General features: G+C 34.6%; 1 protein-coding gene across 1 annotated transcript in view; it reads left to right on the top strand.

Annotated features, from left to right (window-relative positions):
• Positions 1–23,908, top strand: part of RNLS (renalase, FAD dependent amine oxidase) — a 320,064-nt gene that overhangs the window by 238,938 nt on the left and 57,218 nt on the right. The gene's annotated exons all lie outside the window — the stretch shown is intronic.

Below are 23,908 nucleotides of genomic sequence, written 5' to 3'. Positions count from 1 at the left end.
GGGCTGGATTGTGAGTATTAACTTGAGACCACATATATGTATAATCCGCAGTTCATGAAATACTCTGTAATAGCCATGGACTAACCATTTTTTAACTTATAACTATTTTGTTTGAGAAATGAAAAATAGTTCTTGATATCCCAAGTTGTTTATCATGAATTAGTCATTATCCTTTGTTCATTGCCTCATAAGATAGGATTCTTCTATATGAGGAAGTATCTAATGTTATATAAGAGAAAATATTTTAATTTTTTCGAACAGTATAACATTTATTATATTATCTACTGTGAACTTTGTTGAATTCTCTGCCCCGATATTCTTATTTTAAATCCCTAAACTGTAATGTAATTGTATTTGGAAATAGGGTTTTTAGGAGAAAATTTAGGTTAAATGAAATCAGAAGAATAAGATACTAGTTAAGAAAGTGAGAAAGTGAGCCATCTCTAAGTCAGAAAGAGAAGCCACCTCAGAAACTAAATTAGGGGCACCTTGATCTTTGACTCAGCTTCGGTTACTGAGAGAAATACATTTCTGCTGTTTCAACTGGGCTGTCAGTAATACTGTGGTATGGTGGCCCCAGCTGATGGATATATCATCTAAGAGTGAGAGTTTAGGAAGACTTCAAAATAGGTAGATTTAGTGACTGATCGATCTCTTTAAGAACATTTGTTTAACTTTTTTACTCTCTTCCACTTTGCTGAAATCTCAGAGATTTGGTAGCAAGATGGCAGTAACTGTTGAAGTCATACCTAGATCTCAAATCATGCTTGCTAGAAAGTATTACTTTCACTATCTCCAACCCTTACTTTGAAGGAAGGAGTTTTTTCTAGAAATCCATGAGCAAAATTTATCTTGCATCTCTTATCTATCATATATAAAAAATTGAGTGACTTTATCAGTATAAAATTAGTTGCTGGCAAGAATTATGGTACTGTATAATGCTCATGCACAAATTAAGATATATTTTTGCAACCAGTATTAAGATATCTTCCTCTTTATCATATTGAGGTTAGATACTGGAATAATCTAGGATTTTTTTTGGATAATATGAAGGATTAAAAGGTGTTGTATTTGGACACAAATAATGTCCATTATCTTTAAGTATATCTATATCTTTTGAATACAAAGGTAGTGGTCTATATTCAAAATGATATTTAAAAGTCCCCTAAAAGTATATGACATATTATAGAGAGACATAATTTGTTTTTGGTTTTTGGGTCACACTCAGCAGAACTCAGGGGTTATTCCTGGCTCTACGCTCAGAAATCGCTCCTGGCAGGCTTGGGGGACAATATGGGATCGAACCATCATTCTTCTGCATGCAAAGCAAATGCCCTATCTCCATGCTCTCTCTCTGGATCCTAGAGTGACATAGTTTGAGCAAATTCAGTATAATCATTCTTCCAACATTCAATGGAGTTCAGTTGCTTTGAGTTCAATTGAAAGATACACTTTGCATTTATAGGATGAGTGATATTTTCTACTATGAAAGGCACAAAAAAAAGAAAAAACATAGCAGTCATAACTTCTAATACATATGCAGTGAGATTGTAGATGGAAGTTCCATTAATTGTGCTGTATCATTTACAAAGCAGATATACAATTAGAAAGAGTGAAACATAACAATTTTAATAAATTCTCACAAATGGCAACATTTAAGATAACAAAACTATGAAACTTTAATAAATTGATATCACACAATTTTTTAAACTGAGGAACCAGATGAACTGGAAATTCATGTTTTTACTTGGTTGTACTACTTCAGACTGCAAAGATATGCCTTTCTTTGTTGGTTTTATGGAAAATTGATTGTATATTATTCAAATTTTAATATAAAGATTATTTCTAGTAATAAAAACTTTCCTAGCATAAAATATGAGTTTCATTTAAAATTTTCCCCCTTACTATCAGGCCTGAGTGCTGAGGATGACTATTTGAATACAATATAATTTTTTACAATATAATATAAATGTTATATTTATATATTTATACATATATATTTTATATTATACATAATATAAATGTCTATATAATGTAGCTTTATTGAATTTGAGACGTTTGAGTTGTTCCTTTCTATTACTAGCACTATTCCATACCCCCCTTTTATTTGGGGTATTTGATTGACTCAGGAATTAAGATAGTAATGCATATGCTTAACTAATGAAGTAGAATTGCTTTCTATTGAGATAGGGTAGTAGCAAGACTGACAAATGAATGGCAGAGTTGAGATCACAAAAAATCAGTCTGTTTTTAAGACTTGAAGAGAGCTAGGGGACAAAAGATTCATGACCCAAACCAGAAAAAAGGTCGAAGAGTGAACATTTGTCAAATGTCATGCATGAATAAGCATTGCGTGCAGAAAGCCACAACTACAGTCTCCTTTGGCAAACGTGCTGATTGCCAAAATGTACAAGATACAAACTTGAGTACCATGAATTATGCATATTACCTAGTTGCTTTGGTTTGTGCTTTCAATAAAAATTTTAATGGGAAACTAATTTTTGACATGCTCTGTAGGAGAGAGATTATCAAATAAGTTTGCAAAATGGCGGTAACTATATTGGAGCATCTCAGGGCCTATTATCCTGTTGAGACACCACTAGAAAAAAAAAACTTTTCAATTAATCTAATATGCAATCTACTAGATGTATTCAAATCTAAAATATTTAATTTGGCACCAGACCTACTAAACTCCCACAGTAATCCTGAGGACACATTGAGAAACTGCCATGTGCTTTATACTTGCAAGAATTATATCCCTATGAGAGAGTCAAGACAGACTAGTTCTGAAAGAATCAATAGAAAGATACTCAAAATCACTGAGAAATGGAAGAATTTGAAACTTGGTAGCTATTAAAGCTGGTGGCAATTTAGGTTGAAATAATGTTTTAGTACTTAGTGTAGAAAATATTTAAATTGGGCCCGGAAAGATAGCACAGTGGCGTTTGACTTGCAAGCAGCCAATCTAGAACCTAAGGTGGTTGGTTCGAATCCAGGTGTCCCATATGGTCCCCCTTGCCTGCCAGGAGCGATTTCTGAGCAGATAGCCAGGAGTGACCCCTGAGCACCGCCGGGAGTGGCCCAACCCCCCCAAAAAAGAAATATCTAAATCATAATGTGTGCCATAAAGAGGGAATTAGAACTTTAAAGGTCCTTTTAAATTCTGGCTCTAAAAAATGCTAATGGAATGATTTTTGCATATCCTTCTATCTGTGGCATTTCTTTTTAGAACAAATACTTCGGTCATAATTTTATTGGCTTGAAAATAACAAAAGGACTTAGTAAATAAAGACACTTACTAATATCTAATTTAGGTGAATGATACTTATGCATGTTGGAATTTGGGTGGCATAAACAAAAAAATATTTAAGCAACCCTACAAATTCTTCTTAAGAATTTCTGGGCCCGGAGAGATAGCACAGCGGCGTTTGTCTTGCAAGCAGCCGATCCAGGACCAAAGGTGGTTGGTTCGAATCCCGGTGTCCCATATGGTCCCCCGTGCCTGCCAGGAGCTATTTCTGAGCAGACAGCCAGGAGTAACCCCTGAGCGCTGCCGGGTGTGGCCCAAAAACCAAAAAAAAAAAAAAAAGAAAAAAAAAGAAAAGAATTTTAACCTTTCCTGATCACTGTCTGGAGAGGTGTTAATGATCAATAGGACAGACAATAGGGGTAATATGATGAGATTGACACAATCTGCAGTCCTAAAAATATGATATCCCAATGTAGTTTTCCACATTGGATCAGAGAATATAGTCCACCTTATTTAAAAGAAAAACAAATAAATGAACAAACATTCCATCTCTTGGATTTTATACTTATAAGGATTGAATTTTTAATATCCTTGGATAGCTAATATACAGTTATATGCTTTTAATCACTATTTTATAAAATGCAGAGATCTTATTCCAGTTGCTGATTTATTATGCAAAGTCTTTATATAAATAGAAGAGTAATAGGAAATCCTATAAATAATAAAAGTGGGTATAGAATCTTGAATCCAGTCAGCTTGTATTCGTGTAGTGAATGTATAACTATTCCAATTAAGCACTTTAGATGTGCAACTGATATCACAAAATTGCATGTTTTAGGACTGAGTGAGTATGGAACTGTTCTTCCTTAAGCTTGCAGAAAATGTAATCCTAATAGGAAACAGTTTATACATGAACCAAAAAAAAAAGGAAGAAAAGAAAGTAGGATAAGGAAAGGAAAGAAAATATGAAAACTACCTGGTTGTCAAGTCAGGCTTTTCTTTTAAGGTATCATCTCCTGGGGACTAAAACAATAATATTATGACAGGTAAGACTTTTTTGTTTGTTTGTTTGTTTGTTTTTGTTTTTGGATCACATCCTGCAGCACAAAGGGTTACTCCTGACTCTGTGCTCAGAAATCACTTCTGGCAGATAAGGGGGACCATATGGGATGCAGGGATTTGAACCATCACCTGTCCTTGGTCGGCTGCGTGCAAAACAAATGTCCTACCACTATACTATCTCTCCAGCCCCAATAAGTAAGATGTTCTTTTGCCTTGCATTCATTGAACCCAAATTTTATCTCAAGTCCCATCAAAATTGATCCCTGAATCCAGAGCCAGGAGTAAGTCCTGAGCACCGCAGGGTATGGTCCAAAAATCTAAAAGACAATTAAAAAATAAAAATTAATAAAAGACCATCTTCAGAAGCATAATTCTAAGATCAAATAGCAGTAATCATCTTAAAAGTCTAAGCTAAAATCAGATACAAAATTCATAATATTTTGTTTTGTATTATAGATACCAATAGTCATTATATATCCAATATAGATTATATATATGTGTGATACATTATATAATTCCATTATTTATAATTAAGTTCTATAAGTGATACTGCCCACATGAATCTGTTGATTTAATGGTCATACTAATTACAAATATTCATTGTATTATTTTAATGATTCCATAAACTATCACATGATTGCAGTATCAAACCTTGGAATGCTCTCTTACAACAAGTGTGTGTATACCATGTAAATTATCTTTTATAAAATTGATGTGTATAAGCATATTTTTACATAAAAATACATAAAAGCAAGTTTTCTCTTGTTATCATTTAAATAAGTAGACACAATTTATAAAGTAGTAATGTCTTATTTCAGATATATTTACCACTTATTAAAAACAAAAATGGATTTTCTTTTTTTTTTTTTTTTTTTTTTTTGGTTTTTGGGCCACACCCGGCGGTGCTCAGGAGCTACTCCTGGCTATCTGCTCAGAAATAGCTCCTGGCAGGCACGGGGGACCATATGGGACACCGGGATTTGAACCAACCACCTTTGGTCCTGGATCAGCTGCTTGCAAGGCAAACGCCACTGTGCTATTTCTCTGGGCCCAAAAATGGATTTTCTTTAGAAAGCTAAAGAGTTCAGTTCTTTTTTGTGGAAAAATATTTACACACAAAATAAAAACAAAAGATTTAACCTTTAGTTTCTCTATCAAGTGTCCTCAATAGGAAAGATTTACATCCAAGATAGCATCTGTCCTTCAAGTTTAATTCAGTATGATCATCAATGTCAGAGATGAAGGGAAAAAAGGAATGCAGCTAAATGTTTTAATATCCAAGATAAAAAAATGTCAATTTCTTCTGGAGTATGCTAGGGGGTGGAAATAAATATTCTGGAAATTTTTTTAGAACATTGAATTCCTCCTAATTTGTTGTAAATTTTTCTACTCTCAACTTATTTAGTTGAGTAATTATTTGCAAATAAACTTACTAAATGCCTCCATGTACCATCACTGTGCAGAGTACAAAGAGTCTCTATCCTTGAAATAATGAAGTCTACTTACAAGAGAAATTCTGCAGCCTTCCTAAGACTAGTGATTTGCAGTTAAGTAACAGTGATTATTAATATAAATGGATTTCTTAAAATATAAAGAACATCAGTTCACATCTGAGATAAAAAACCAGAAATGTCAAGTGATTTTGTAGCAAGATTAGGAGCCTTTTGAAAGAACACTAAGGCCTTTTGTCAACATGAATTCAGTAATCATCTTTCTTTAGGTGAGGACATAAAAGATGGGGACAGAAAATTTAAGTCTGTAAATAATTTAAAATTTTAGTGTGCCTATTACTAGACCTTTTCCTGGAGCTGCTAAAAACTTTACTAAATATAAATAAGTCCAAAAGTGAAGGGCCAAAGGGTAAAGAAAGTCCTATCCTTCATCTGCCTATGATTTTTTATAATGCAAACAATTCCAAATGACATATTCAGAAGTGAGTGTTAAATGTTATTTTCCAAATCCCTTTCTGTGTGACACTTTACCTTTGTGTGTGGCCCGCCCCTGCCCTACTAAGAGTGGTAGTATCTCTTGTGGTGTGGCCTATTTTTAGTTTACAAAAAGATCTTCAGTTCGGTCAAGAATTTGTCTAAAATGTCAGAAGCAACTGGGTTAGTGATTGAATTTAATTTTTATTCACTGTGGAGAATGTGAATCAGATGGCTGCAATGAGTCAAGTACAGAACTGAAAATTTCAGGTCATACATGAAAATAACAGAGGCTGTCATCAAGACGGCTAGTACAGAAAGGAAACAATAAAGTGGGACCTACTGTCTGTGGACTCTATAAGGTAAAGAAGATCATTCTAAAGCTAGTGTAGAAACATCAGCAGTGGTGTCCAGGTGTGAATCGACACAATCCCTTCATTGTTTCTATTAGCACAGGTCAAGTAACCAGTATGTAGCTATTATCTAATGTAGAAACAGGTGTGTTAAATGTCATTGCATCTAGTTGTTGTTTTTTTTATATATAATGACAAATCTGCAGAGCTCATAGAAGAGACTTAGAAGCCAGTGTTGAAGCAAGAGCAAGGAAGGCTAAATTGCTTTTGCCTCATTGCAAAGAAAATTTCAAATTTCAGATGACAGTGGGGAAGGCAAGAAACAGAGAAGACAAAGAGGATAAAGTCTAGACTATTAAGTCTCTGATTGAGCTGAGAGACTAATAACTTGTTCATCGTATAGTTGAATTTATGACCCAGCCCTGCATTCTCCCAATACTCCCTAAGCTATAACATGGTTCTGAATTGAACAATTGCTATTTGAGCCCTATACTAGCTTTTTATTGATGAGTTGGATAAAGGAAGTTTAGGTATTTAAAATATATTTAGGGGTGCAATTAGATCAAAATGTCATGATCTCTTTGAGTTAGTTCCTATACAGAAATTTGGAGAGTCTTCTGAATATAGGTAAGCTTCACATCTGTGTAAGAACCTTATATTTTCAGTTAAGAGAGAATTCCCTTTCCTCTGAGCCTCAAATAGATCAGGCTTAATTTTCTGTTTCCATCATGCCTGCATCCAGGTCAATCTATTGAGAGCTGAAATTTGGGGGAAAGATGGAGTTCGGATATTGAAGTTAAGTAAGTCCTGACTTCAATCTGAAATGAAGCTGTCATCACCGTGGGTTGTTAGCCAAGGCTCAACATGATGTGTTGTGCTCTGCTTCCCAGACAAGTGCCTGGTTTTCATCGTTCTGGAGGGATCTCAAACCCTTTGCAAGTTGAGAACCGTCTTGTAAAAGTGTGTAACTCTCAGACAACTTGTGAGCCTTAGGTCCTTGGAGACAGGAAAGACTTGTTGAACTGGATGTAAGCTTGACAAGTCTTCATTCTGGTCCATTTTTATCTGGGATCACGACAGGTCCTTTCCTTTGCCTCGAATTCCCTCAGCAAAGATTTCACCCTTACTGTCAAGAATTCTTCCTCAGATCAATCTGTCTCCTGAACTAAAGAATTGATATATTCTGTATAAGAGCTTGCTGCTTCCTTTAGAATTGGTGGTTTTTTCCTTTCATGGGAATATACAGTCCTAGCCATCATAAATCTTATCCATCAGTTGTGCCATCTTATCTTGCTCAAGACTGAAACTAGGAGACATCTACTAGTTCCTTGGCATAATAATGATATGTATTCATCCTGCTGCAATTCTACTGAGATAGTTCTCCTGTTTTTGTACCTGAGATGCTTTTCTCAGATCCTGAAATAGCATTGAGAATTAGTACTACAGCACTGATCACACACTGCAGGCAAGGAAAAGTAATTTCTAATCAGAAAATTGTTCATGTTTAAGATAATCTAGGTATCTATGACTGTTATCCTTTAACTCATATTGAATGAATGGAATGTTTGTTTAATTGAATTTGGAAGCCTTCGAAAATCATTCTAATTTGTGGCAATATGACTAATAAGAAGATTCTTTTCTTTGTTTTATTTTAGTAATAATTTCTTTATTCAAGCACTATGGTTACAGAAATGTGCAGTTAGGTTTCAGTCATAGAATGTACATATTCCTTCAATAGTGCAACTTTTTCACCACCACTGTCCCCCATTTTCCTCGCACCCCCACCCCCTGCTTTCTCTGGGAAGCATTCTGTTTCTCTCTTTTTTCCCTTATGACACTGTGGTTTGCATTATGCCAATAGGAGTGTGACATGCATATCACTTTATCCCTTTCAGCCCCTAATTCTTGTTTAGGGTGATCAGTTCCAACTGTCATTGTCATGATAGTTAGTGATTGTCATGTTGTCATGACATGATTGTCAGTGCAGTTAGTGCTCTGACTGAACTCACTATTCTGTGTGTCAAGCTTCATATTATGGGCTGGTGCTCCTGGCCCTCATCTCTATTGTCTTTGGATATTATTACAATACTGTCTGTAACTTTTCTTATATTTCACAGATGAGTGACACTATTCTATGTTTATCCCACTCCCTCTGATTCATTTTACTCACCATAATAATACCCATATCCAGCCATGTCTAGGAAATTTTATGATTTCATTTTTCCTAATGGCTGTGTAGTATTCCACTATGTAGATCAGGGGTCTCAAACTGAATTTACCTGGGGGCCGCAGGAGGCAAAGTCGAGGTGAGGCAGGGCTGCATAAGGGATTTTGCTTACCGAATATTCCCAATAAAAAATCGCATTAGTAAGGAAAAAATCGCATTAAACATTTGCATACCCCTAACGGAACTGCTCGGGGTACGTGAATGTTTAATGCAATTTTTTTCTTACTAATGCGATTTTTATTGTGATTATTCAGTAAGCGAGTAATCGCGAATTCTGCGATGTTTGAAGGCCGGCCGCAGGCCACAAAATGTTGTACGGAGGACCACAAATGACCCGTGGGCCGTGAGTTTGAGACCCCTGATGTAGATGTACCACAGTTTCTTTAGCCACTCATCTGTTGTCAGGCATCTGGGTTATTTACAGATTCTGGCTATTATAAATAGTGTTACAATGAACATAGGAGTATGGAAGACATTTTTGTATTGTGTTTTTGTGTTCCTACGGTATATTCCTAGGAGTGGTACTGCTGGGTCATATGGGAACTCAAGTTCCAGTTATTTTGAATAATATCTATATTACTCAAATTTATTTTGTCATCTAAATGAGCACAAATACAAAGTCTATAGGGGCCATCATTATTAAAAATAGCAGGGTTCACTTACAGCCTTGTAGAGTTTATCAAAGTCCTTCACTTCATTTAGTAACACGAAAGTCATTGGGAACAAGGCAAAGGGTTCTTAAGGAAAAATCATGTCAATAATTTCACATCAGAACAAAATGATGAATTGGTGGACTAGAAAAGCTGGACTAGATGTCCTTCCCACCAGCAATGAATAAGAGTTTATTTTCTCCGACATCCACACCAGCAGTGCTTTTTTGTGATGTGTGCCAGTCTCTGTGGTGTGAAATGATACCTTATTATTGCTTTGATTTGCATCTCCCTGATGATTAGTGATGTGAAACGTTTTTTCATATGCCTTTTGGCCATCTATATTTCTTCTTTGAAGAAATGTTTGTTCATTATGATTCTTTTGGATGTGCTATGTGCTATGTCTAGGCTGTTAGGAATTTTGACTATTATAGTATCAGAGGTATTTCTAAGACCTTCATGCTTTCTCAAGTCCTTTTTCTAAAGAGATACAAGTATTGTCAGTAACCATTTTACTGCTGTCTGTAGGGAATACTCATCTGTTTTAAATGATGCCTTGTAACCCAGACCTCGATTTCCAAAGTTATACTTCAAAGGATCCCACTGTTCTCTTTGTGAATCTTTTTGAATACTTGATTGAAGAACAACTGTGCTCCAGCTGAGATCTTTAACTAGTTAACTAACAAGCTCTCCTGTCCACCCATTCCACCTCCCATTTTTGTTTTTAGGCCACAATACCATTAAATTGAAATATCTTGCATTAGAACTTGTTAAATCCACATTAGCATAAGCTTGGTGTGTGATGTGTTCTTATTGGCTAACGCATGGCTTGAATTTTATCATAATAAGTGGTTAAAAAATACAAATACTACAGTGTACTTTGAAATCTTGCATACCTTGTTTCAAATTATAGCTCCATAGTGAGCCAGTAATGTCTTTTTTAGAGAGTGATGGTTGAATACAAGCATTTTCTTTGATTCAATCTAATGCCTATGTGATCTTGAATAAGTTTCTTAGTCTCATTATGATTTTAGTTTGTTTTAAGGGCCACACCCAGTAGTGTGAAAGGCTTACTCCTGGATCTGCACTCAGGGATTACTCCTGGCAGGCCCAGGGGACATTTAAGGTACCAGGGATTAAACCCAGATTAGCTGCTTGCAAGACAAGTACTCTACCCACTATACTATTGCTCTGGCCTCTCACTAAGGTTCTTTTACTTGTGATATAACATATTTTCCAGCGTATAAGACGACTTTTGAAACAAAAAAAAGTCAACTGAAAATTTGGGGTCGTTTTATATGCCGAGTATATCCCGAAAAAATGTTTCAATATGCCGCTAAACGAAAATTGTCTGAATATTGCCACAAAACAAATTTTCCAACTCGATCCTGCACCAGTCACTGCAAGGCTGCTCAGACCGCCTCTCTAACTCAGCCAATCCAAGCAGGCTTTTGATGCATGCAAATTAGACAATGTTCTGAACTCGATTCTACACTGTCAAAAGCCTGCTCAGATGGGCCAGAGTCAGAGAGGAAGTCTATTACAGTAGAACCTCTGAACCTTTGCTTGTTGTGATTGGCTCACTGTGGTACATACAGTTGCAGCACAGGAACGTTCTGTCTTATACAGTGACTATAGGCCTAAACCTATGTTTTAACTGTAAAATTACGGAGTCGTCTTATAAGCCGGAAAATATGATAAGTATAATGTTAACAATGTCCCTCAGAAACACAAGTGTTGAATTAGTATACTCAACCTTCTAGAATTGTGCCTAGTTTATACAAAGCTCATTATAAATGCTATCCTTATAGTTGTTGTCATATACAAATTAATTTATAATAGGTTTCAATTACATAAATTTTGGGTTTTGAGAAAATGAAGGAAAATAACAATATAAGCATTGTTAAATAATCTTATCTTTCATTTAAATTACAACACACAGTGGGTTGGTTAAACACACTCATTAAAAATACAATTACACATTGGCCTGACTAAATATTTACCTGAATAAGATCTATACTTAGAGAATGTTAATTAACACAAAGACCATTATTTTTATGGAATATCAAATTACTTTTTGAATAAGAATTATTAACCCCTCCCCCGAACAACAAAAATTTACATTGTGAGAAGAATAAGACACTGTGAAGTAATTTGATAGCAAATCAAAGGACTGAGACTAATTCAAAGGGAGGCTTTTCAAATCTGACTCCACAATCTCACTCTAGGAAATCAATTTCTGGTGTTTCATAAATACTTTCTATCACTTAGAATTTTTAACTTTGCCCAAGACCACCAATTCATCATTTTATTCAGATGTGACATTATTAACATGATTTTTCTTGAAGAACCCTTTGCCTTGTTCTCAATGACTTTCTTATTACTAAATGAAGTGAAGGACTTTGATATACCCTACAAGATCATAGGTGAACCTGCTATTTTTAATGACGATGGCCCCTATGGACTTTGTATTTGTGCTCATTTAGATAACAAGAAGAATCTACATGTACTGGATAAGACATTGAATTCCCTATATAATAGGAATGAATATTAAACTTTGGAATCGAAAAAGAATCTACTGAAATTTCATTAATATTTATAACTGATTTGTGGGGCTATGAGAATACTTCTGTATAAAATATTCCAAGTTCATGTTTATAAGAATGAATCATCCTTGAATTTAAAATATAGTTTTCCTCACTGAAATAGATTTCTATTATGCATATATCTAGTGAATTCTTTATTGTTGATGTTTCATGTCCTTACATTATTTAATAGTCAGGAAAGGCATTTTAGAACCACAAGCTCAATTGTATCTAATCCAAATTTTTATTAAAAATAAAATGCCCATTTGTTCCCCTTCTCACTATCAATATTCATAATACTGGTGTTTTAAGAGTATCCAACAATATCATAAGAATTACCATTCTTGATTTAAGAACTTTTGCCAAAAAACTCAGATTCAGTCTTTTCTTTCTGTCAAAATATAACAGATCTGGTCTCATTAGTAAAAAATAAATAAATAAATAAATAAATAAATAAATAAATAAATAAATAAATAAATAAATCAGAATGTTCACAGTTAACCGGTAAGTTACCTATAGTCAAAAGGCCAGAAATATTCTGACACCATCATAAATAAAAACTTAACCATCTGATTAATTTCCTTTTTCAAATTCAACATTTTATAATGTCAGGGGAAAAGATTCACTTAATGAGCCATATGAACTAGAGCAAAGCTTTAGGTTAAATCCCCTAGCCTAGAGATATATTTCATTTCTTCACAGAATCCCTTTTGAACAGTTACAAATCTAAGACTGAACCCAATTATGCAACTACAGCGACAAAGTGATATCCTTGATGGCAAACCAGTATGCTGGCTCAAGGGGAAAACCTTACCCAATTCAGGAAAAGAGTCCAATCACAATACCACTCAACACACAAAATTTTATATAGAGTACAATGCTGAGTAAGCCAAAATAACTGTATAGTAAGGGTGTGATGGCTTATTGACAGTGAGTATTGAAAAAGGAGCAATACAGTGGACTATGATCATAGGAAACCAGGACATTTTTATGCAGAAGAACTATAGCTGGCTGGAACACCAAGTGCGAGTTTGGACAAATCCTCTACTCCAGGGACCTGGGTAGGGCCCAATTAAAGGACTATTTAAGCCCTTTCCTTTTTCCTTTTGGCAGTGCCAATAAAAGCTGCAACAGGCTGAAAATCTCCTTTGTGTCTCAGGATAAATAGATGTTTTCATGAAACTTGGGAGGTCTTAGCCAATGAAAAAACTTCTCCCAAACAGATCCTAAAATATATGCAGTCCCACTTTATGTGGCTCATTTCTTTAAATAGGCAGAATCTATGAAATGTTTAAAGGAAGGAATAAAAAGGAAAGATTATTACAGCCTTGAACAGCAAGCAGAATTCAGAATATACCTGTGTATTATTCTTTCTTTTCTCTTTTTTTTTTTTTTTTTGGTCCAACTCTAGAATATAATCAGGCTTAACATGTGCAGCAACTGGTTTTTTGATTGCCTTCCTGCTGAAGTCTAAACTTGTTCTTCCCATATTTTTGGTTTCTAAAATTGAAGTCAATGATCTAGTTTTTTAAGCTAAAAATCAAGAATTATCCCTGGTTTTTCCTCAACTTTTCCATATTATTTAGGCTGTCATCAAATCATTCTGTTTGGATTCCAATGTAAACATTGAGATGACCTATCACCGCTAGACACTGTCTTCTTTTTGTTTTGTTTTGTTTTATTTGCAGCCACACGTGACTGTGCTTAGAGCTTACTCCTGGCCCTGTACTCAGGGATTCATCCTGGTGTAGTTAAGAGAACCATATGAATTGCTGGGGATTGAATCCTGGTCAAGGCAAACATCCTATCTTCCTTACTCCCTCTCAGGCCCTTGTTTTGTCTTCTTTTTGCTAACTTTTCCATACATGTTCCTTTCCACTTCATCCTTCACAAAGCCAGAATGGTTTTCATAGAACATGCATTTGTTCATGTCACTCACTTTCCCATTTAGCCCGATAATACCTTCCCTTTGTCTATATAATTACAACTCAAATCTTTTTTATGACAAGTTCTGAATCATCTAGTATAAATCACACTTTTTCTCTTTTCCTTCCTTTCCTTTTCCCTCTTCTCCCTTTCCCTCTTTATTTCCCTTTCCCTCTTTCTCTTTTTCATTCTTTCTTTCCTTCATTCTTTTCTTTTTTTTCATTGTCTTTCCCTCATTTTCTCTTTTCTTTTATTCTCTTTTTTCATTCTTTTCCTTCATCCTTTCTTCCTTCCTTCCTTCTTTCCTTCCTTTCTTTGTTCTCTCTTTCTTTTTTACTTTTCACACCAAGCTGTACTCAGGGATAATTCCTTGGCAGTACTTAGGGGACCAGTTGAAGTGCCAGGAATTAAATCTAGATTGGCTGCATGCAAGGCAAGGGCCTTACCCAATGTACTATCTCTCTAGTCCCACAAATACCAGAGTGAATATTTTAGACTTGTTGGGCCATATGGTCTCTGTTGTAGTTACTCAGTCCTGTTTATAAAACACAAACTAAAGATTACATGAAGGAATGAACATGGCTGTGTTTTGATAAAACTTGAAATATAAACGCAAGTGGTAGTCCAGATTTGACACTAGTATCTGTTTGCCTATGCCTGATCTTGCCCATGTCTATCTCACTAACTCCCTTCACTCTTTTTTCAACATAGGTTTCCAGGCACATCTCTATTTCCAAGCTTCTCTCTTTGCCTAGATCTTAGTTGAAATGTTATTTATGTAGAGAATCATTCCTGACTTCCCAAATAATTTGTGTTTTCTTATTGTTAACTTTTATACCACCCTGTTTATTAATTTTAAGCCACTATCTATTAATTTGTGTGAACACTTTAAAAAAGTTTTTTATGCCTATGTTACCTTCAGCTAATAAGGTTCGTGAATATAGCATCTGAACTTGCGTCGTTTCTCTATATTTTTATAGCTGGCATTGTACTTAACATAATTTCTCAATTAAAAATCAGTAAATAATGAATGAAGTTGCATCTTATCAAAACTCAAGAGAGAGGTAAAAGTGTAGCCTGAGCATCTCATATCTGAAATATGATTTCTTCTAAGTACTTTTATTTTTAATATGCAGCATTGTTTTAAAGATCCAGATACTTAAGAAGTCAGGGGAATTGATAAGCATACCCAAGTTGTAATGAATATGAGGAATTTGTGGTTGACACATTTCTGACTCATATAAAGTCACATCCAAGTTAGGTCTGCTTCATCTTGTAGCTCTGCTATCTGAAACATCAGCCTTGAAGGTCAGCTGAGAAAGGAATTGGGAGACACCACAGTTTTCAGCAGCCTTGTTCTAGATGTGACACACTTCACTTCCCTGTAGAGTCACTGACCACAATGAGTTATGTGGTTCCAATTTAACTGTATAGTAAGCTGGGAATTATTGGAGCAGAGGAAATATTTGGTGAGAGTGAACTGATTCTGCCAGAAAATGCACAGGACGTAAAAATAATTTACGTATGTTTTCTAATAGTAAACAAAGGTGACAAAATGAAGATCAGTTGACTGTAGAGTGTATTTCATTTCTTTACTTTTTCTATACTAGGACACAACTTATGGCCTCACAGGTGAGTCATGTCTTCTAGTGCTAAGCCACGTCCACAGTCTCATATTTTTCCATTTTAAAAAGCTTGTATTAAATTTTAATTTTCCTTCTTAAGATGATATCTCACTGGGTAGTAATATTATCTTACTCTCATGTCTCCCTTGGACATATTTATACAAGGCTTTTTATGTTTAACAAAAAAACTTGTTTAATCATTTTATGCTATGACTATGATTTTCTATATATTCTAACTTTTGATCATTTTAAAAGAATTCTATGTCATATGTTCATTTAAAAGTTAAGGATCAATAGTCAAAGCTTGACTGGAGGCGAATGATACAAAGAAAGAAATATGTGTATATACTCTTTTTTGCTCCATATTATTTATGTCTACATAAGTTATTCATCAATCATACATTCAATGAATATTTATTGCATAGACATTGTTCTGGGGTGTTTCGGTGAATAAGATAGCTCTCCTGGTGCTTACATTCAGCAGAGAATATTAAAACATTCCAGCATGATAATAAAAAGTTAGAATCTCATATGAGGAAATTTCAACAATGTTTAATCTGATGTTCTTATTTTCCCTTGATGTTTTACTTAATACAAAATTTTTGAGGACATATATTTTAAAGTCTTTGCAATGGAATGTTTGTGTGATTCAAATTTCTACATCTCCATGAGACATAGACATTTCTGGCTAATAATCCTAGGGGATATTTAAAAATCTGTGAATTATAGAAATATAAAAATATACATTTTTTAGTGTCCCTAGTAAACACTGGTTCCTTAGCTATTCTATCAGGAAGATAGGCACAGTCTTCTAATTCAAAACCAGTTTTTTTATTTTTATGCTACTAATTCATAGAGTATACCTGAAGTATGTACTTTTTTAGAGAGATGTTTTATAAAACCAGATCTGCTTTCTGTACCTCCAAATAAAGAGAAGAACCTAAGGAATGATGAAGTGGGATTCAAACATGAGTTCTTAAGCAAGTAGAAATCTTCCCTGGCAAAAAAAGAGCATCTAATACAACTGAATTCTGTGAATCTGCAAGAATTTTTCATTGCCATGGAATATAGAAATATTGTTTCCTTGGATTGCCATAATGGAAATAAATATGAAAAGTGAAAATGATAGGAATTATTTCAAAATAATTGAAATATTTAATTTAGCACATTTCAAGTCAAATGTGACTAGAATAATCCACCTCTTAAATGGGAGTTTGGAGAAAAACTGTTATCTATTAAAGTACAAATACTTCAGGGGTTTGTGCTCTGGCTTTTATAATGTATATTTGATTATGGGTGGGCCTTGGGTCTGTTTCCAATGTCATAAATTTATTCACTTGTATAGGTGCTAATTTTGTCTTAAATTACAGATAAGAAAATACAATGACTTTCTACTACAATTTATTTGTAAATGACAAGCAAAAGAAAGTTTTCTACAGCCTCAATTTAAAATTTTTCACTTTTGGAGTTTGTAAAAGAATGAAATAAAAAAGAAGAAGAATGGTGTGAAACCTTTTGAAACACTGTTCCCATTATCTTTATTAAGCCAGGCACTGTGATAAGAGCTTTATATGCTTTACTGCATTTCACCTTCACAGTTCTCTGAGGCATGTTATTCTCATTTTACAGATGAGAAGAATAATACTTAGAGAAATTAAGTAAACCATTACTTAAGGGTAACCTTATAATAATACTGATTTTGATCAATAATCTCCAAATTAATACTCCTTTTGGTTAAAAAAAAACCTTTTAATCTATGTCTTAGAACAGGGTCTCAAACTCAATTTACCTGGGGGCCGCAGGAGGCAAAGTTGGGGTGTCCCTTGAGTGCAAAGTCAGTAGTAAGCCTTGAATATTGGGGGGTGTGACCCAAACAACTAAAACAAAACAAAACAAAAAAGATTCCTCTAAGGCAAGACCACAAAATGTTGTACAGAGGGCCGTTTGCGGCCTGTGGGCTGGGAGTTTGAGACCCCTGTCTTAGAGATTCTGAAAAATCTTGAAAAAACTTTTAATCTCTGACTTAGAGATACTGAAAAAATTCCCTGGGGATATTTATCTCTCTTATCCTGCCTCTTATGTAGAACACTTTATGGTAAATTGAAGTCTAGAATACAGATTTTTCTTTTTCATATTCATCCTAACATATACAGTTTATATAATGAAATAATTTGGGGGCTAAAGAGATAGCACAGTGGGTAGGAACTTGCCTTGTATGCCACTGACTTACATTTAATCTCTATATATGGTACCTTGTCCCCACTACAAGTGATTCTTGAGTGCAGAGTTAGAGTAAGGTATGGTCTAAAAAAAAAAAAGGAAAAATAAAAGTTTTTAAATTAAAATTTTAATTCATCAAAGTTATTTGAATGTACTTCCTAAAGATGGTATTAAAAGCAACTGTTTTGTGTAAAATTTTATTTCTTACCCCATTCTTAAGACTTCTTGGGTTAATCAAAGATAATGCTTCTTGCCACCCTAGAAATGGAAGAAACTTAGGAATCCAATTCTCCTACCATTGTTTACTAAACAATTTGTGTTCATTTAGTGACTTACTAAACATTTTTGGCATGGTTTATGAGCATAACCAACTTTTATAAATCTGAGACCCAGATGCAGCTCTTGAGCTCTCTGACACTGAAATATAACATATATCAAAATACATGTAAGCAAATGAAATGTTATTTTTAATATAGATGTGAGTTCAACTTAAAATAGCATTACAAAGAAAAATGTTCTGAGTTCTGGGTATCTTGTTTTATTGATTGTTGTTTACACATGATTTTTACAGTTATTATTCTTATCACTTAGCTATTTCAGTACATAAGGCAAATATGAATGACACAATAGCTGAAACTAATTCAAGTCATTCTTAATTATTACAGTTCTTAGAAGAATAATTCAAGTATTGAAGTAGGGTTTGAGCCATGCTTGGTGGTGCTCAGGGACAAATCCTGTCTCTGTGCCAAGGGGTGTATGTGTTGAGACCAGATCTAATGTTGGTCAGGGTATACACTTGGATCTGTGCTCAAGAATCATCAAAGTAGGGGCTGGGAAGGTGGCATTAGAGGTAAGTTGTCTGCCTTGCAAGCGCTATTGTAGGACAGACTGCGGTTGGATCCTCCGGTGTCCCATAAGGTACCCCCAAGGCAGGGGCGATTTCTGAGCACATAGCCAGGAGTTACCCCTGAGCATCAAATGGGTGTGGCCCAAAAACCAAAAAAAAAAAAAAAAAAAAGAATCAACAAAGTGGTACTCGGGACCATAGGTTATAAGGGATCAAACTCTAACTACAGTGATCAATCTTTTGCACCATTTCTCAGCCCAATGAATGACTTATTTTTTTATCATTATACTACAAAATAACTGGAATAGAGTGAAACAGAGCATCTTTTCCCACTCTTGAGAAGTTCGTGTTATCTCTTGGAAAAAACCTGTCTCTCAGGGGCCGGAGAGATAGCATGGAGGTAGGGCATTTGCCTTGCATGCAGAAGGATGGTGGTTCAAGTCCCAGCATCTCATATGGTCCCCCGAGCCTACCAGGAGCGGTTTCTGAGCATAGAACCAGAAGTAACCCCTGAGCACTGCAGGGTGTGACCCAAAAAAAACGAAAACCTGTCTTTCTCTCCCCTCATATTTCTCTAAATTTCATAAAGCTATATTTTGTTTCACTAAACAATAAAGATAAATAAACATAAGTAAATAAATAAAGTGGAATGGAGAGTAAGACCTTAAGAGCTAGAACAAACTCATTGCTTCTGAGTTTAAGTCAGATTCAGAAATTCCTCCTCTAGAGATAGCATGGAACAAGTAGTTAGACAAAATTACTTTTCACATTGTCACTTCATATTGGACCTGGATTTTATAAATTATTGGAAAATTAAAGCTGAAAGGTATATTGAGAGATGAACTTTTCTAATCTCTTTAACTTCATATTTTAAAGAACTAAACCTCAGGAATTTATCTCATAATGATTTAATTATGCATTTAAATAAACCAGTCAATTCTAATTTTCTTTATCCACTAGAGATAAAAATAAGAGGAAAGAAGGGAAAGAAGAGAAGAGAGAAAAGAAGGTCATATTTGTGAAGGAAATTGGCATATATGTACCAGACAGAACATGAGATAGTTTAGAACAGTTTTAGGATAGTTTAGGTTGCAGGTAACATAAAAAGCAGCTCCATAAGCAAGAGCAGGAAATTTATCTCTCAACATTGTGGAAACTTAATTTCTATTCATTTTTTTTAGTTAACTGTTGTTGAGCACATCACTCTGCCCAGAAGTTATGGGTTAATTAGTTATTCAGTGTAGATTATTGATGAGAATGGGGAAGATGTGATTCCTTGAGACAAATATGTGTTACTTTGGGGCCAGAGAGATAGTGTAGTGGGTAGGTTGCTTGCCTCATACACAGCTGACCCAGATTTGATCCCTGGTTTTTTATGTGGTTCCCCCGATTACCTCCAGGAGTGATCTCTTTGTGCAGAGAAAGAGTGACCACTGATCATTGCTGTGTGTGGCGATAGATAGATAGATAGATAGATAGATAGATAGATAGATAGATAGATAGATAGATAGATAGATAGATAGATGATAGATAGATAGATAGATAGATAGATAGATAGATAGATAGATAGATAGATAGATAGATAGATCAATGTTGTCTACACAGATGTTCCCTCAGATGATCCTCATAATGAGTCTGGAGATTAATATTTAACTTTGCTATTTCATTCTTCAGTCTAGGAGGTTCTGGATTTTCAAATATCTTATGCAGTCTAAGCATGCAAAACCTTCACCATTTGTGAATTGTTCTGAACTCCTTCGTGAGATCCAAGAAAAAATCCAGTAGGAAAAAAATATTAAAATTAATGTGTGTGGGCATCGAACACTTCTTTGTTCCTAGAACTAGGAGTAACCTTTGTCAGTGCCATAGGCACAGTCCTACCTATTATTCCTCATCCCCCAAATAAGTTATTCCTTTCCACTATCAAGAAATATTATTTTTTATTTGGCTCAATACATTATAGCTACTCCAGTCTCAGGACTGGAAGATGTCTTTCTACCAGGTATGATTGGTGACCCACAAGATCATTTGGTCTGATACTAGTACATGACAGCACAAACAGATGTTTTCTATCATTCTATAATGTATGGCTTGCAAATGATGTTATCAATATCCAGATAGCCTCTGGCAGAAAAATGTTCCCAATCTACTGCCAATTCCCATCCTCTTCATAAAATATAAATCCTCTAGCATCTAGCACTCACAGGTATTGCAGAAATAAGTAACTTATTGTCTATTATTCAATAATTTGGATTACTAGAGATTGTTATTTACTTTCTCAGATGGCTAAAGAAAACAAAACACATTATTCTGTGCACAATTTTTCCATTGTTTACTGGAAGATTATTTCCTGCCCTTGTATATGTTTACTTATACTAGAGCTATGGGGAAAAAAAACATTCTGAAATTGGAAGTATGAACTTTAGCAAGTTTCCATTTTAAATTCATCCTGTGGGGTTTCACATTCTTGTTTATATTTAACTAAAGCCTATAAGAATAGTCATTTTATGAGAAACTGTTTAGAAGTTGTATGTCTTGCTAAACATAAGACATCCAAACATGTATAGCTTGGAATAACAAAGATTACAAACACATATGCACATCAATTTTAGAGCTTTCCTTTCTAGTCTGTATATAAAGTGACAAGTGAATATATCATGACATAGTAGTATACCCAGAACTGGATTAAACAAGAACAAATAATAAACAGTAGGTGTGCTATAATTTTAAATTATTTTTCTTGACTTAGAATTTTTAGCCTTAATGATGAAGAAGCTTTTAGGATCACATATGGACAGGTCTGTAATTGTTCAGCTGTGCACATTCAGTGCTCTCAGATTCTTAATATTCAGTTGTTTTATCCAGTAGATCTGATCCTGTGCTGTTTATTCAACAGAGGGAAGAAAGTTCATGCTGTCAGATTCCCCTAGGTACAGATAGAAAAACAGAACTGTCATTTCATTTATATATTCATCCAAGTATTCAACAAATACTGATTGTTTATATATTCCAGTTTCTGAAGTGGCTATCAAGTAAAAAGTAAGTACGATGGGATCCAAAATTAACTATAGGTAGAAGGATGATAGATAAGAAAATAGACAATGAAAACACAGTGAAAAAATACTATACTTCTGGGACACACTTTCCTACCATGATGCATCCTTTCATGAAATTTATATTTCTTGTCAGTAAAATAAAAGGTAAGGGTGATGGCACAATAAAGCCTTAGTAACTCTATTCCCCTGAAATGGAGTGAGTCAGCCTCAGTCGGTAGGTTTTTCCAAATAACTCCTTTGAACACCGTGTGCCAAACCCTTTACAAAAATTTAATCTGCACAATAATCCTGTGGCTGGCACCATTGTTGTCATAAGAACAAGAAAGAGGCAAGTCATTGGAAAAAAAAGATATAAATTATGAAAATAGCACATTCATACATAACAAAAAACTAAAAGTAAAATAAGATCTTTTTAGCGAAGCATATTAGTAAAAATTAACCAATGTTAATAAGATTATAAAGAAACAAAAACTAAAATGCTGTTAAAGGCTGCATAATTTTAGAGGACTATATCTGAAATTATGTGCTTATTTTTTTGTTTCAACAATTTTATTTTGGGGAATTTATATGAGATAGCCTTAGATAAATACAATAAAAAATATGCAAGTAAGTGTAGTATTGAAGCAACACACCAGTTAAGACAAAATGTTCACCATGGAAGACCAGTAAACACTGCAACTTTCATAATATTAAAAGTAAGTAGGTCCTCAAGAATTGACAGAAAGCTCTCCATGACATGACACATTCATGGGCTAAAGTAAGTTAAAAACAAAAGTAGGTATTGTTTCTATAGGTAGATATAGGTCACTAGAGATATAAATATAAGTCAGAGATACCCATACAAGACATGCATGTCTTTAGTGCCCCTCTCCGCTAGCATCTCTAAGTGCATTACTGGAGTCCTTGGGCAATGCTGATGAGACCTACATAATCTCAGCACCCTAGGGCCCAAACAACACTGAAATCTCAGACCCTTTTAGTTCACAGAGAAAACTCTGGGAATGGGACATTCATGTTTGAAATAGAAGTAATCCTTTACTTTTTTTTCACTTCATACTTTTTTTATAGTCATTGAATAACTCCATCATTTTAAAAATAAGTTTGTAATTTAAATGAAAGCATGTGTAAAAACATACCCAGCTGTGCTTAGGGCTTACTCCTAGCCCAGTGCTCAGGGAACTCTCATGGCCATGCTCAAGGGACCATGGTGCTGGTCAGCTGCTTGCAAGGTTTACTTTATCTGCTTACTTTCTGGCACCACCAATTCGTTCCTATTAAATAAAGCAAATCTTTCCCTTTTTAGGTGGGGAACAATATTCAGAATGTATTTTAATCTTAAATGGTTTATCAGCTCCCTAGCAAGAGTTAGGCACTGTGCTACTAGCATGAGGTAAAGAAACTCTTCAACTGAATTATATTCCCTCTATTTTGAGAAACTGCAATTCATCCTTATTTTTCCCCCACATTTTAAAAAACATTTTAACTTTGATACCAGAAAATTTGTGTAGCACTTGCCTTGTATGCAACTAGCCCAGATTTAATCTCTGGCATTCCATGTGGTCTTCAGAAGCTGCAAATAATGATCCAGGAGTTGACTCTGAGCACAGGCAGAGATGTCCCCCCTAAAAAATTACTTTTGACCTTGGAAATAGAAAGTAGGGACCTATTAAATCATTGGAGTTACCATTTGTTGCTAAGAATATAAATTATCCATTTATTTCTCTTATTTAATTTTTTCAGGCCAATTCCCTTCTCTTACCACTTTTTTGGATGTTGATGTTTTATTTCTCTTAAATTACACTCGTATACAAAATTCTTCTGGATTTTAATTGACCATCTAGAAAAATTGCTATTATCAAAATTAATACTGATACCTATCTCTAAGGATAGAATATGGAAGAAAATGAAACGATGCTTTCTCCTGTAAGGTGACAGAATAAAAAATGAAATAAGTAAACAGGAGAACTAGGAATAAAGTCCTTTTTTCTCTGTGCTGGTCCATGCTGTCATTTCACAAGTTTACACTTTTAGAACTATTCGTGTTAGTTAAAACCATATAGTTATCCTTAATGAATATAAATACAAAAGTTCCTGCAGCTGATAATTAGAAGGAAATGAAGTTGTGTGGGACATTGAGTAGAGCTGTCTTGCAGATGAATTTTGGCCTCTGTAACTTATATAT

Source organism: Suncus etruscus, chromosome 17 (genome assembly GCF_024139225.1).
Source record: "Suncus etruscus isolate mSunEtr1 chromosome 17, mSunEtr1.pri.cur, whole genome shotgun sequence".
Taxonomy (NCBI): domain Eukaryota; kingdom Metazoa; phylum Chordata; class Mammalia; order Eulipotyphla; family Soricidae; genus Suncus; species Suncus etruscus.
Note: the sequence above shows the minus strand (reverse complement) of the source record. Positions and strands in the feature narration are given on the sequence as shown.